The sequence below is a fragment of the Macaca nemestrina genome, chromosome 16 (genome assembly GCF_043159975.1).
Source record: "Macaca nemestrina isolate mMacNem1 chromosome 16, mMacNem.hap1, whole genome shotgun sequence".
NCBI classification, from domain to species: Eukaryota; Metazoa; Chordata; class Mammalia; order Primates; family Cercopithecidae; genus Macaca; species Macaca nemestrina.
The window spans coordinates 33,917,516-33,929,386 of record NC_092140.1 but is presented as its reverse complement, the minus strand read 5'-3'; the positions used below and the strand labels follow the sequence as shown (position 1 = coordinate 33,929,386).

Sequence of the window (11,871 nt, the reverse complement as noted above, 5' to 3'; positions counted from 1 at the left end):
TCTGCTGCTGCTGCTTCTCCTCCTTCTTCTTTTATAACTTTAACAAATGTAAACTTTAGTTTCAGCTTGCAGGTCTTGTAAAAACAGGCCATAAGGCAAATTTGTCTCACAGATCGTAGCTTTCTAACTAACCACTGCACTATACTGCCTCTTGTCAACATCATAATGGTCACACTCAAAATAACCTCAGAAATTATGCCATCTTAAGGGCTTAATTCTTCTTTTGTCATGCATTGGATCTACCTCCACTTGTTTTCATCATTCATAAAAGTATGCAACAGGGAGGCCAAGACGGGCGGATCACGAGGTCAGGAGATCGAAACCATCCTGGCTAACACAGTGAAACCCCGTCTCTACTAAAAAATACAAAAAAATAGCCGGGCGTGGTGGCGGGCGCCTGTAGTCCCAGCTACTCGGGAGGCTGAGGCAGGAGAATGGCGTCAACCTGGGAGGCGGAGCTTGCAGTGAGCTGAGATCCAGCCACTGCACTCCAGCCCGGGTGGCAGAGCCAGACTCCGTCTCAAAAAAAAAAAAAAAAAAAAAAAAAAGTATGCAACAATAGGCCCAAGTTCCCAGGTAATTTCTCTATCAGCTATATCCCCTTTAGGGACTGGTTAAAGTAATATAAGGAACTCAAAACCTCTAAATATCAAGGAAATCTAAATACGGGGGTAGTTGATCTGAATTATTTCCATAGTACCCAAGGATGAGTGGCCTGACTAAGCAGGAGAAGTGAACTATTTCCTCTTCACAAATGAAGAGGGCAACTTTGACTTTTGTGGTCACAACTACTCCGCAGGGTGGTCTTTGTTGTTTAGGCGGGAATCCACTCAGCTATTGGGAGTGTTGAAGAGGCTTGAAGAGATGCTTTCTGATGGTGAAAGACATCCAGAGAAGAGCTCTACATCTGATTTTGTTTTTTGAGACAGAGTCTCTCTGTTGCCCAGGCTGGGGTGGTGCAATCTCGGCTCACTGCAGCCTCCGTCTCCCAGGTTCAAGCAGTTCTCTTGCCTCAGCCTCCTGAGTAGCTGGGGCTACAGGCACCTGCCACCATGCTTGGTTAGTTTTTGTATTTTTAGTAGAGATGAGATTTTGCCATGTTGGTCAGGCTGGTCTTGAGCTCAAGTGATCTGCCCGTCTCGGTCTTTGGGATTACATGTGTGAGCCACTGCGCCCAGTCCATCTGATTTTAAAGAAAGACTTTCTTCTGTGAATTGCGAATAATGAGGGCTAGACACAGTCGAGGGCCTGCTCATGGTCATGGCTCTACCACTGAAGGGCTGTCAGTTCACGGTTCTTTCTGGTCTATACATCTGAAAAATCAAGCTAGGCTAGGATCCCATGGTAAAAACTGAGGTCTCCCCACTGGAGACCTGATATCTCCAGCTACATTTATTGGGCATGCAAAGTGCCATGAGCCACGCTAAGCAATTTACACAGTGTTTCACTTGATCCTCTTACCTTAACGTGATTAGCATCATTATATCATTAGCATTATATATATGAGGAATTTGAGGTGTTGAAAGTTAAACAACTTACTTAAAAATCATAGAATTAGTAAGACTGATACTCAAATGCAAATATGTCTGATTACAAAGTTTCAATGGATAAATTTTGAGTAGTAGTGAAACCCCCAATGGTTATTCACCCAATCAAAGGAATCAAATACCTTTTAAGTACCAGGCATTGCACTGGGGATATCATGAATAAAAAAACAAAGTCCCCGCCCTTATGGAGGAATGTACCTTCTTCTCCCTCATGGATCATTGACCCCACCTTTCATGTATCTTTCCACCTGCATGTGATAGCATTCATTATACACATGGTCCATACTCATGTAGTTAGATACACACACCTGCTATCTTCTTTACATTTTTCCACCAACAGGAGAAACCAAATGTAGAGAGTGATGATAAACACGAATATCTTAACAATGAGTCCACACATCACCTGAAGAGGCCCCTGATTCACATTTACTGGTTGGAACCTCAGTTTCTCTAGCTGTAGAGAGGATTAATTACACTTGACAACTATTGTCAAGGGAAACAGAAAGCTTATACTTAGAAACATCCACAAGGATGAATATGTATTAAATATTTTGAAATGTGGATGATACATATAACACATATGTATATATATGCATTCTTGCCATTTCTTACTCAATTTATTTCCCTATTTCTCATCTCCATTGATACTAGAATATACTTTTTAAATTTGTGGAATCAGACCTGTGATTTTACAGTCACAAACACATAAGCAAGCTATAGTTGTTTAAAAATGTGACCTACTCAGCTATCAACTTTGATCAGATTCAATTGTTTGATTCAAACTTTGAAAAGATTCAATCACCTGACCTATTGCAAGGTTTCCAAGTTCATGTGGTCTTGAAGTTTTATACCATTTAGAAACTCAGAGCTCTGAAGCTAAAAATATGGTTTTTGTAATCAGATAGCCTGTATTTAGATTGTAGTTCCTCCACTTTCAAACAGTTGACTTGGAGAATTTGCTTAATCTCAAATCTCAATTTCCTCACTAATAAAATGGTGTAATACTACCTCATAAAGTTGCAAGGAAGATGATACAAAGTGCTTATTAGTATCTGTCACACATAAGTAATAAATTAGTCATTAATATTTACAATGACATTATTAAAACGTATAACTCATAGTCTAATTTTGAAATCTAACGAACTGATTTTGGTCCTGAATTTTGATCTGCTTTGTCTAATTTTTTTGTTTTATAACTGTTCATTCTCTTAAAATAATTTTACTTAAGCTTTTTTTCAAACTGCATAATATTTTCTCTACTGTGGTTGTTGTCATGGAAAAAAGAAGGGAATAAGCTAGTTTCTGCTCTGAGATGATAATTTTGCTGGAAGATTGGTGTTACAGATTTGTACTTCTCAATCTTTGAGATGCAGGAGAGCACGTGAGGATGTCAATAAAATGCAGCTTCTGATTCGGCAGGTCTGGAATGGCGCATGGGAGAGCACGTGAGGATCTTGATAAAATGCAGCTTCTGATTGGGCAGGTCTGGAATGGCGCATGGGAGTCTGGAGTTCTAGCAAGCTCCCAGGTGATGCCAATGCTGCCGGTCCACAGAACACACTTGGAATGGTATAAACAGCTGTAGGAATTCGAGGAGGACAAAGATTAATGTTGACTCTGCCTTTTGCATGATATTAACAAAAGAAAGACACAAACAACGTGTACTTTTTTTATACATCATTTCATAGGTAGAGGTTCAAAGTTTTTTCACAATAATGAAAATAATGATATTTTTACCAGGAAGAGTGGAGCAATGCTTGCAACTCATTTGCAACAATCTTGCAAATCGTAAAGCATAGAGTGGTCATATCTTTGTCCTGGGCTCTAATTTTTTTTTTAAGTTTCTAATATTTTAATGAATATCTACTAGATTTTACCGTGTACCTTTTCTGCTGTAAGTCACCTCAAATTTTGTTTACTTGAAAGAGGTAAAATATGAAGAAATGCATTCCATTCTATTGTTTTAGTCAGATAGCACTGATTTAAAACATTGAAGGCTTTAAGTTGAAAGTTAAATTCAAGTGAAAGAGACCATCATTAAATAATTCTAATGATGTGGCATCTTTTTATCTGTTTAATCAGAAGTTCTTATTTTTTTGTGGGGAAAAAAAAGCTATGTGTTAGAGCCATATTTAAAATGCAATCTTCATATATTTTAATTTAGGTACACTGTATTGTAAAGATCAGTTAACAAGCTATGATAATACTTATTAGAAATGACGAGTATTAATAGGATATGACTAGAACACTGCGTGGAAGATTCTGCTAAGATACATCTTCAGACTCAAGTGCTGGAATGTCAGCAAGGGTTGTTAAAACATTGCTGAGTTGAAAGGAGAATGATTTTGGTGATTCTCTCTTACTTATTTCACAAATATCTCTCTGCTATTCACTTTTATCTCAAGAGTTGCTATTATTTCTGCTTTTGTCTGACTTTACTTTCATCTTACATATCAGGGACTGAAACCCTCATTCCTCTAATTGTGTCTGACGTGAAGCTGTCAATCTTATCTCCAAGTCTTTTATTGAAATGTTCCAGATGTGTGGGCAGAGTCTAGGATTGTAAGCGCGACTGGCCCCTGATTCTGAAATGGTCAGTGCATCCTCTTTTTCTCTAGCTTCCAGGGCTGTCCACCAAAGTCATGCATGTAATGATACTTCAAAGCACCTTTTTTTATCTAGCCTTTTATTTTCCTTCTTCAGAAAATGACTAGCATAGTGTGTCATTTTCTCTTATTGTCGGTATGCAAGTCTCCAGTTCCCAAGGGAGCACACAGATTTCTCCCAAAGAGTTTTACATTTTCAGCTCACCAGTCTAAGCTTCTTTGAATTGGGTTTAGAACAAAATTGCAAATATTATTTCCATTTTCACATAGGCCAAAAGTTAAACGTAAGTATTCTAAAGGGGGGTGTCATAAATCTCTTTGATCAAATGCCCATTGTTTCATTATTTGTAAATGACCTTTAAAACTTTAGATCACCAGAGACCTCCCTTTTAGGTATAGAGGCACACATATTTTTATTTTACTTTTTTTTTTTTTTTTTAAACAAAAGTTTCTCCCTTTCTGTTCTTTTCCAATGTGGACTCTGGGCAGATGTATAGTCCAAATCATTCATTTCTGTCCAAATGATTCATTTCCAAAATGTCCCACTCCAATTGAACTGTATTCATTTTAGACTCTCAGATCAGTGGGGCTTGTCTAACATCTGGATGTACTCATTGCTCTTCTGTGTTTACTGTTTTGTTTTTAATATCATAAGCTCAAGACAATATTGCTACTTTCCCACCCCCCATTTCCTTTTTGTTTTTATAGCTCCAACTTGTTTTTCCCTAGTAGACATAATTAAGTCTAGAGTTTGTTGCTCCAATATCCTTCCTCTACTTCTGAGTGATAAAAAAAAAAATCAGTAAGGTATGCAAAGATATTATTGAACACTCTTTATTTCACCAAATAATACAAATAACAGAATTTGATTAGTTGTGGCTCCTTAACACTTTTTGCCTGTATTTGTACCAGTTTTACATATTTTCCCATTCAACTGCTTATTTGTCTGTCTCTTTTACTTGACTGCGTGCACCTGGAGGCATAGACTCCATCTTGACTTTCTCCAGTGAAGACAGGTACTCAGTGGGAGCTTAGTTCATTGCTATCAAATGACTAAAAATATACTCTTACGAAAATCTTTTTATGCCGTAGTTCAAGTTCTAAAATAAAGTAACAGCAGATAATTTTGCTAAATTTTGGATTTTGAGACAAGATCTTTGTTGTCCAGGTTGGAGTGCAGTGACACAGTCCTGGCTCACGGCAGCCTTAACCTCCTGGGCCCAGGTGGTCCTCTCACCTCAGCCTTCTGAGTAGCAGGGACCACAGGTATAGGCATGTGCCATCATTCTTAGCTAATTTAAAAACAACAACAACAAAAACTCACCTCTTTTTTTTTTCTTTTCTTTTTTTAAGAGACGGTGATATGGTTTGGATGTTTATCCCCTCCAAATCTCATACTGAAATGTGATTCCGTGTTGGAATGGGGCCTGGTGGGAGGTGATTGGATCATGAGGTCAGATCTGTCATGAATGGTTTAGCTCCATCTTCTTGGTGATAAGTAAGTTCTTGCTCAGTTAGTTCACATGAGAGCTGGTTGTTCAAGAGTCTGGGGCCTCCCCTCTCTCTCACTTGCTTTTGCTGTTGCCATGTGATGTGCTTGCTCCTGCTTTGCCTTCTGCTATGACGGTAAGTTTCCTGAGGCTTCACCAGGAGCTGAGCAGATGTTGGTGCCGTGCTTGTATAGCCTGTAGAACCTTGAGCCAATCAAACCTCTTTTCTTTATAAATTACCCAGTCTCAGGTATTCTTTTATAGTAGTGCAAAAGTGGACTAATAGAGATGGGGTCTCACTACGTTGCCCAGGCTGGTTTTAAACTCCTGGACTCAAGCAATCCTCCTGCCTTGGCCTCCTAAACTGCACAGATTACAGGTGTAAGCCACTTCACTCAGCCTTATTTTTTTTTATTATTATAACAAGGAATTACATATGCCAGGAGAAGAAGGCAATAGTTAACATGGGTAGTCAGTGCTTTTCCCACCTTAGTGTGAACATGAACACAGGATGGGGCTTAAGATTCTGCATCTCTCAGAATAACCCAGGTCATGCTGCTGTTGGTGTTCTAGGGACCACATTTTGAGTGGAAGGCCCAATGGAGCTAAGGCTTTCTCTGTTTTCAAATCACAACTAATAATTGGCATTGATTGGTAATTAGTTTTTTCTTTTTTCCAACTACCAAGATCTGACATAAAAATATTACACATGACAGAAATACAACAGGTAGGGATCAAAAATTCCCAATATTCTTTCCTCCTAAAGATAGCTGCTGTCAAAATTCAGTGTGCAGTCTTCTAAATTATTATATATATAATATGTATATTACATATATAATATATATGATATTATATATTATATATATGACTTTTTCAGAAAACAAACTCATACAAAACATTCTGTGGTTGCTTTACTTTCTAGCATATTTTGGGCTTTCATCCCATGTAAGAACCTACAGGCCTTTCATTCTATTTAAAAGATAGTTAATACATGCCACAGATGTTGTTTAGAAGTTATGTCACTAAGAAGATACTTATGTAAACAAGGCTTTTAAAAATAAAAACAATTGCATTTTTGGCAGGAATCAATGTTATGTAAACGAATAGTTTAAAACAGGAAGAAGTAAACTTGCCTCCAGATCCCGCGATGATGACACTTTTAAAGAAATGAACAGGCAGAGAGTTAAACTAGACACTCTGGTTGGGTATAAAGAAGACGTGATCATCTTCCTGTAAGAAATGGCAATCTCACGGGCTTCCCTGGAGGCCTAGTCTGGGTATCTAATGACAGTGACTAGATAAGGATATAAAGATATAAAGATGCCCTGGGTTAGCCCAAGACACACCATTTAGGGTTGGAAGATCAGTGATGCCCCGAGGGCAGATGCCCACCCCTCACCCTGGAGTCACCAGAAGCCTTTGCCTCAGGTGGATGGGGGTGAGTTGCACCAGGCAGCTACATGGCAGCAGCTGATTGTTCCTGAGCCCGAGGCAGTGTGACTTCCAGGCAGTAGCCGTGCTGGATGCTGAGCGCTGCACTACAGCTCCAGCTGAGAGGCCCACATTCCCCTGAAGGTGAGGCGAGTGGCACACGTGGTGGGTACACCTGCGACCCCTGACATAGACTGCAATTCCCCACCCAGGAAGGGGTGGGTGTTGCAGCAGAGGAGCTGTTTCATACAAATAATAGGCAGAATAAATTAAAAATTGCTCTTCAAATAGCTATTTAGGCTGTAGGGACACATGTGTTGGCTTGAAGCTGTGCCTTCAATTCTACTCCAGGAATTCATAAACGCAAATGTCTATGTCCTTTCCCTGTCTTGCACTTAAGAATAAGGATTTCTGGCCAGCAGATTCTTTAAATTCCAGTCAGAATTGGAAGGACCAGCCTGAGATCTTAGCAATTCATTTGACTGAGAATCTTTCTGCAATGAAAAGACGCTCTTCCCTCCCTCCCAGTGAAGCTGGAAATATGATAGATTCAGTTAATCTTCAACAGGCAATTTCAGACGTTTCAGATCTACTTCTGCTGTGTGATTAATTGCTTCAGAGTTTGGCAAGTATTAAGTGGGAGAGTTCTGTGGGGAGGAAGTCGGAGTGCAGGCTGCAGCTGGCCCGCTGTTTGTTTCTGCTCAGGCTGGGCCTCTGTTCTCCCTCAACAAAGCACAGCTGGTTTATGTCTGTCACAATCAATGGGATGACATTTCCGAACTGGTAATTACCAAAAGGATTCCTGTTGATGCCTTTTGGAACTGCCAATCTTAAAGGTAGCTCTTGGCTCTTGCTGGGTACAGTATGCCTGCGTTTGGCTTTTTATCTCCCTTTTCTTACTTGAACTGAAAGAAAGGTTTGTGTGGAGACTTGTAGCTCACTGCCTCATACCTCTTTTCCTTCCCCTCCCATCTACATGTTAAAGAATATCACAAAGACTGGAAAATCCTCTGCATGTCCTGAATAGCACTGGCTGAGGAGTCATCTAGAAAAAACACTAATGAAAAACTAATGTACATTGTAAATGAATGTATTTATATTTTCATGTTCTACGGAGAAAAAGGTACAGGCTATTATTTTCTAGGGGCTTTGAGTTTGTTGGATTCAGCAATCTAGGAAAAACACTCCAAGTTGACATATATATCTTTCTTTATATTTTATTATAGCCTTTTAAGCACCAGGATGGCATTTAATAGATAATGTTTGAAGGAAAGTAAATAATGCTCGAGCCACATGGTTCTATGGAAGGGGCAGACCAGTAGACATCACAGAGGAATATGTTTATTCCTTTCACTCAACAATGATTTGCTGGGGCATGCTATATGCCAGGCATTGTGTAAATGCTGAGAATTAGAACAGTACCCGCTGGAGTCTGGGGTGGAAGTGGGCATAACACTATCCTGATGACTTCCTCAAAGGAACTTGAGAGACACTCTCAGTCTACCTACACTTGCCCTAGCAATCCCAGACTTAAGCATACACTAGTTTTTCTCACTCATGTTTTGATGATAAAATGGCCATTGCCTCTGAGCCTTGGAGTCAAAAGAATTAAGACACATTGAGGCAAGACAGGTTAGAAAGTGTGGGAGCCAGCGTGTCAGCTACGAAGGACAGGCAAGGAGAAATTCAGGGCAGAGTAGAGATTTAAAATGGTAACAAAAATGAAAAATACATGAGAAAGAAGAGGAAAGAAGAAAACCACAGATTACTTCATAGAGATTTCTTTAAAAAATGAAGCACTTTGATAAGAGTGTCAAGACTGAAAGTAAATGAGTGGTTACCAGGCGGGTGGTGGAGAATGGGGTTAACGGGTTGAGGATTTCTTTTCAGGGTAATGAAAATGTTTCAAAATTAGAGTGGTCACAGTTGTACAACTCTGTAACCATACTAAAAGCTACTGAATTATACAGTTTAAAGGTAAAGTTTATGATATATGCATAACTAAAATATTCCTGAAGCCCCCGAAGGGAAGGCAACAAGTCTACTAGTTTCAGCTGATGAGTGGAATCTGCCATATTCTCTCTCTCTCCCTCTCTGTTTTCCTTTTGCTGATGTCCTCTGCTGTTGAAATGACTGGAGGTATCTTTACTGTTAGCAGTGCCTGAGATCCATCACGGAAATCCCAGCATCCATACTAAGGTGTCACGGTCCAATTCTTTCAAAGCCAGTACTCTTGGAGGGTGCCAGACTGTTGCTGGTTTTCTTGTCAATGTAGAGAGAGAGTCCTTCCAGTTCTACATGTGACTGACCCTCACCAGACTCCTAAGTCCTGCTGTTTCTGATTCTTCAGAGTGGATTATTATAAATCAAAAGCTTAAATTGACATATTGACATTCTTTTAAAATGCAATTTCTTTTTCTTTCTTTTTTTTCTTTTTTTTTTGTATTTTTAGTAGACATGTTGGCCAGGATGGTCTTGATCTCCTGACCTCGTGATCTGCCTGCCTTGGCCTCCCAGAGTGCTGGGATTACAGGCGTGAGCCACTGTACCTGGTTAAATTTTTGTATTTTTAGTAGAGATGGTGTTTCACCATGTTGGCCAGGCTGGTCTTGATCTCCTGACCTCAGGTGACCACCCTCCTCAGCCTCCCAAAGTGCTGGGATTACAGGCGTGAGCCACCACGCCCAGCCCTTTAAAATGCAATTTCTATGAGTTATTGTGAATTTATTTTCACACCCAGGCAGTGGAGGGGATGGAACAAAGAAATGAGAGGAAAATCCTGTCTTATCTCATGGAATTCTTTCGATACATAGAAAAAGGTAAAGCTTTTCAAAGATAAGCACTTTGTCTGAGTCCACTGTCTTCTCGAGTGTCAGTAAAATCTTGTGCCAATAAAAACCTATTAGATATATTAGAATGTATTATCTTCAATGTTTGTTACAGGAAGAAGGAAGCAAACTAGTATTCATTAAAGATCTAATATGTGCCAGATACTCTCAATATGCTATTTCATTTAATCTTTACAATGGCCTACAAAGCCTTACAGAGGAGGCAGTCAAATCTAAGAAAAGTTAAACTGTTTTACCAGGTCATACCATGAGAAGGTGATGAAAATCTGGGTTTCACTCCAGATCTGCTTACTTAGACTCCATTCTCTTTTCTCATGCAGCAACGCTGATTTTTAGGATAGACCTAGAGGAGGTTATTTTAAAGTAGCAGCACCTTGGCCAGAGAGAAGCCTAGCAATTTATAGTACTCTTGCTTTTTTAGAGAATATATCTGCTGCAAGAATGAGAAAATCATTTGCCCATGGATTCTGTAATATAAGTTAATTGAATTTATTCTGAGGTTACAATACATTTAGATCCATATTTACCAGCCAAAACAACTATTAGCCTTAGGGGAAATAAAGGCTTGTTAAAAAATTTCTCACACATTTTTGACATCAGATAGTTCTTTGAAATTGCATTTAGGGACTGGGTGTAGTAGCTGACACTATAATCCCAATACTTTGGGAGGCTGAGGCAGGAGGATCTTTTGAGACCAGTCTGGGAAACAGATAAAAAACACTGTCTCTAAAAAAATAAGAATAAAATAAAAATTGCCAGGCATGGTGGCATGTGCCTGCTACTTGGTAGGCTGAGGCAGTGTGGCGGGAGGATTACTTGAGACCAGAGGTTCAAGGCTGTAGTTAGCTATGATTGTGCCACTGCACTACAGCTTGTTGACAAAGCAGGACCCTGTCAAAAAAAAAAAAAAAAAAATACACTTAATACAAACAAGCAATAAATTACATATACCTTAAAATATGGGTTTAAAAACAAAATCATTTAATTAACACTTCAGATTGTCTTTAACCTACGATCATCATTTTATTTTAGAAGATTAGAGACACTCAGATGTCTGCTTCTTAGACACTTAAATAAGTAAAGTTGGTTGTTGAGCTTCTTTAGGATAGTTTTTCAAGCATTCTTTTGAGTCTTTCTCTCTTATGCTCTTTAATGAAGCTAGTTTAACTTTAGCCAAGTTGTTACTTTCTGGGAGACATCATTTTCATTCCTGCTGCCACTGCGGATCACTTAGAAAAGTGTTTGAACAAACAGCTGTGTTATCTTTCTAACTGGGCATTGAGCTTTCCTGTTGCCTAAGGACCAATCTTTTTAGAATTCATACTCAACAGAGTCTTCATGAGAAACTGAAATGTAGTGAAATAAATCATAAAGAGTCTGTTTACTCCAGGTCAGATATTGGGAACTAGTGACATGCAGCCATTAAGGTGAGTGGAAGTAAACATCCTAACTATCTGGGATAAAGAAAGTTCACAATAATTTTTCTTGTTCCTTATCTCTCTTTCAATGAGGTGTCACCAGATGGCAGACTGTGGCACACAGCCACTTCCCCTGCTATGTACTCATCGGCAGATCTATGTCTGCTTACTTTAGGTCTAGCTTTCCTGTTTAGCAGTAATAGAATAACTAGTGATAACTTATTTAATCAATACATGTTCTTTTCCTAATATACTTTAAATGTAATAGAAAGTAGCTTTATAAGGTATTAACCGATTTGGTTCTGTCTCCCTTCCTTTTCCTGTCTTACTAATAAACCTTTGATCATTAGAATTCCGCATGTCTGAAAAAAAACATGATATTGAGCTAAAAGAGTTACACAGAGTAAGAAATGATTTCATGGGCTTGGTTTGTTACATTATTTGGTACATTTTATAAGAATTTTTCCAAAAGCACATTTCATCTAATTATAAAGCATTCTGTCACATCTATGTATTTTATAATATTGGTC

At 38.9% G+C, this 11,871-nt stretch overlaps 1 long non-coding RNA gene across 1 annotated transcript in view; it reads right to left on the bottom strand.

The window, feature by feature from the left end:
* Positions 1-3,004: 3,004 nt before the first annotated feature.
* The window catches only part of LOC105481702 (uncharacterized), a 46,576-nt gene continuing 37,709 nt past the window's right edge, over positions 3,005-11,871 (bottom strand). Inside the window, exon 6 of the long non-coding RNA XR_987111.3 lies at positions 3,005-3,126. This is a non-coding gene — a long non-coding RNA (uncharacterized lncRNA). The remainder of the gene's footprint in view (positions 3,127-11,871) is intronic.